General features: G+C 39.2%; 1 protein-coding gene across 1 annotated transcript in view; it reads left to right on the forward strand.

Moving 5' to 3' along the window:
- Window positions 1–98: 98 nt before the first annotated feature.
- Window positions 99–4,276, forward strand: part of MFAP3L (microfibril associated protein 3 like) — a 19,166-nt gene continuing 14,988 nt past the window's right edge. The window contains exon 1 of the mRNA XM_005415552.3: window positions 99–150. The gene's annotated coding sequence lies outside the window, so the exon portion shown is untranslated. The remainder of the gene's footprint in view (window positions 151–4,276) is intronic.

The following is a 4,276-nucleotide window of genomic DNA, read 5'->3' on the forward strand; positions in this document are numbered from 1 at the left end:
AAAAAAAAAGAAGCTAATGAGCCCGAGGCTTTACTGGAGCCTTCCAGCTCCTGCACGCAGGATGCTCGCTGCTGTCCCGCCCTGAGAAGGGGAATGGAAGGTGACACCTCAGTGCAGAGACCTCTTCGATGAACCTGACTTCAAAGAGAGGTGAAGTTGTGCCACCTTAAATTTAAAATAAAGGATGCCTCCTGATATTTTGCTTTCATTACCCTTTTATTTCACAGGCTAGCCTCATAAGATACTCAATTTCATACGTGAACTAAGAGAACTAGAATCTAACACTTCAGAGTTGTTGTACAGAGTGGTCTTGAAATAATCTTTTGAATCCTGTTTCTTAACAGGGCCAATTCCAGCAGTATTGGACAAGGGAGCTTAAGAGAACACAGAGCGCTACTGAGCAGGCACTTCTAGTGCATTTGTCTGGAGAGTCTTGTAAGAGACTACACTTCCTAACAGCCCTCTTTCATTTCTTAAATTGAAGCATCTCAAATGGAGCTACCCTGATAAACCTGCTTGGGGAAATAAAAATACCAACTGTGGCAAAATCCTAAATGCAACTTCATTTGCTACATTTGTCTGAAGGACTGTAAAATTATTTCAAAAGGAGGAACACAGAGGATTTAAGGAGAGGAGAAATGTAGCATTTTCATTCTTTAGAGACATTATATTGTAAAAGAGTTCCTCTTTTCACTGCAATAGGACAGATTACAGCAGTTTTTTTTCAGTGGAGATGATGTTTTGCATGGCAGGAATCCTTTGTCTGGCTTAGCGTGTATGGTAGCAACAGCACCATTGATATACAGCAACCTTGTGGTTGCTGTACTAGAGATCCTTTTTTATTAGAAATCTGTCTCATTCAGATTGCAGCATATCAACATCAGTTGATGCTGAGTGCAGCTTACACAGCTGGAGTGCACATTGTACACTCATTTTTTTTCTGAAGAATTTGGAGTTTTCAGAAGCCTGGACAAACAGCACAACAAACAAAAAAGTATGTTTTGTGTCCACTGCATATTTCCTGTCCTGACGGTTCATAAAATTTAGAGATAAAATCAGTTACTCTTAAAACATTTAACACATGGTGAGAGTGTGGTAGTGAATTCTGAAGTGATCTGTATTGTACAGCTCCAGTTGCCTTCCTGCCCCATCCCATCCCCTTTGCCTCCCTGCGGTTGGACAGGTCCTGCATGAATTTGGAGGAGGAGGATGGAGTTGGCACAGAACCTGGCTAAAGTGCATTCATTGCTTTAACCAGGGGAACAAAACCCAAACCCCGCTAACAGAGGGTCACATTTGTGACACAATGACAGGGGCTTCTGGGGAATGATTTAAATGGGGAAAAAAACCAATCTCCATTCCAGTTCTTGTCTACAGAGTTTGGAATGTGGAGCTGGCATTTCTTTTATAGTTTATGCTTCTTGCCCAGTGTAAGGCACCAGTGAGATGTGAATGCAATTTACAACAGGGAGAGTGAGCTTGCCAGCAGCTAAAACAACCTGTACCAAGCTCTGCTAGCAAGGTCTTCTTTCTCTCCCAGCAAATTGCACCTTTACTAGAAGTCTTTGCAGGCAGAAATGCCTGTGATCCTACTTTGAGATGTCCTGGATTGTAATAATATGTCACCAGAAGACTGGTGTAAGACCAAGGTCTTAGATACTTCCTTAAATTTTTCACTCCTTCAATTCTGAGCTGCCATCCATTCATGCAAACTTGTGGGCTTCTGCAAATATCTCTCTGTATCCTTAATTTTGTTATTTAGTTTTGACAATTGGTATTTGACAGTGTCATTTTCTGCCCATATCCAGACCCACCATAGAAACATCATTTCCAAGACGATGGAGGGGTTATCACTTTTCACCAGTTACTGTGATTAAAATCATCCATAGCAGCATTTTAGAGCATTCATAAGAAATAACAACTTCTATACAAATGTGTATAAATAACTTTATTTTGGAAAAGGGCCACTATATGTGGACGAATTTCTTATTGCATTAAGAATAACCTACCTAGCCCAGACCTAATATTTAATTGGCATGTGTCTGCCACAATGAGAGTTTTATGCCAAGAAAAGATTCTTGCTGATATTTTTAAGTCAAGCAGGCACCAGGGCACTGCAGCTGCATGTGTGTGTGTGTGTGTGGTTCCCAGTCTTAGGTGTGTGACTGTGTGGTACATACACAGTACTGGATGCTGAGAAAGTTATGTGCCTTTACTGTTACACTTTTCAATGCAGCATAGACATAACTGGCACACATGTCTGAAATTGTAGAGGTTTTTTAGTAAGCTCTTGAGGGCCTTCAGCTAAATTATTGCATACACATGGCAATATACAGTCATGCTTGGAGAGGGCTGAATTGATCATGTTTGGGTAAAAGGAAGAGCAATTGATCACATTTGGGTAAGCTGCTGCATGGTGCAGGGCAAACTTGTTTGAATCCATCTTCTGTCCCCTTTGTTACTTGTGGAGGAAAGAGGTGCAGACACCTTTAACCTGAAATAATCATTTTCAATTGCAATCAGTCATGAGCACTTAGATTCCTTTAAATTCCCCCTCTGACAAGGTTAATCCTGTCCTAATCATGGCATCTATGTGTAACCTCTTTGCCCTGTATCCCAGCAACCAATAAACATGAAAGCCAGCCATCAAAAATTATATCCATCTTACAGTTCTATACAGATAGGGAAGAACAGTCATACTCAAATCTGTTTTGTCCTATTCTTTTTTCTTTCATGTTCCAAATAATGTGGGAGGCTTTTGTTAAGATAGCATAATATAAGCTATATCAGTGCATTGAAAACATTCAGTTGGTCAAAATGTAGAGTTTAAATAGAATTTTTAGCCGGCAAGGTCCTTCCTATCTTTGCTTAAGTGAAACTTAGTTTTTAGTTTTGTGTTATATTTAAATGTCCTACATCTGGAGTTTTCCTTCTTCCTTTGGACAAAGAAAACCACTAAACGTACTTAAGGGATGGTTAGCTTTGACAAGCAGAGCTCACAGGAGAAAGTGGAAGGAAGTGAGCTGGGCCACATTCTGCATTGCTATGTTCTTAGCAGAGTCTCATAAGCCTTGCCAAGAGCATATGAGATCTGTTGGATTTGCTGACTTTGGTTATTTAAACTGTTGGCAGAATAATGCTTACAGAGTGCAGGAATAAATAAAAGATACAAGGTATGTAAAGAAAATGAAAGAATGCAGAACTTGGTGAGGCCAGGCAGAGCTCAGATGTACATGGAAGTGTGGGAGGGATTCTCTGTGTGTCTTCACTGTTCCTCCTTTCTCAACAGAGGGAACTCCTAAGCATTGATGCATCTGCATTTACTGCAACAGCAAACCAGCAACAATGCTGAAACTTTGCCAGGAGTTAAGCAAGGGACTCTTAAAGCCATACAATGTTTCTGGAATGAGAGCTTTGTATACAAAACTATGTTGAAATGTACAGCCTCCATATAAATACAAACACAGAGGAAATCTAGATAATCTATATAAACAAAGTTTTTATTTCTAAGAATAAAATTCTTCAAAGCATTTATGTCTAATAACACATAAGCTGAGCCTTGAAAAATCTCCACTATCCATGGTGTTGAATTTGCTTTATGATCTGGGTAACCTACAACTCAGTAGGACATTTTCATGACAGTACCTGCCTTGATGAAAAACAGCAAGCTTCTCCACTAAATATAGAGCATTGCTTTTGCTGCAGTCTTTAAAATATCACATAGAAAGAAAACTCAGATTTCTCAGTGCGTATAAGAGTGCACATCTGAATTACAACTTTTTAATAAGTTAACAATCCAAGTTGCCTGAGTGCTTTTGTTGCTTCAGTGTATTTTGCAAAAAGCTGATTTGATACAGCAGAGATGCTAGAATTACAGGAGCTGTGGCATCAAAAGGGGATTTTCCAGAGGTTTGGCATTCTTAAGGTGCTTTTAAATAACCTCTCCAATAATTACCCACTGACAGTCTTCATTCTTCTTTAGGTTAATGGATTAGCATCTCTTGATGTTCATTGACATCAGGAGAGTGCACATCAGACCATTCAAAGACGTGGTTAAATCAATGGGTCCATTCAAATATTTAAAGTGAAGCTCTAAGATGCCATGTGCTTTCTAGTTTTGCAATATTGAGACATGAAATAGGATAAAGAGAATAAAGAGAGACATGAAGTAGATAAAGAGAAACAGAGGAAAAATTTACAGTAAAAAATTCTAAAACATTTACACACAGATAAAGGCAACATGAAAACTCTTCCATTGTACAGCTGTTGAATAGAA

The sequence above is a fragment of the Geospiza fortis genome, unplaced genomic scaffold (genome assembly GCF_000277835.1).
Source record: "Geospiza fortis unplaced genomic scaffold, GeoFor_1.0 scaffold40, whole genome shotgun sequence".
NCBI classification, from domain to species: Eukaryota; Metazoa; Chordata; class Aves; order Passeriformes; family Thraupidae; genus Geospiza; species Geospiza fortis.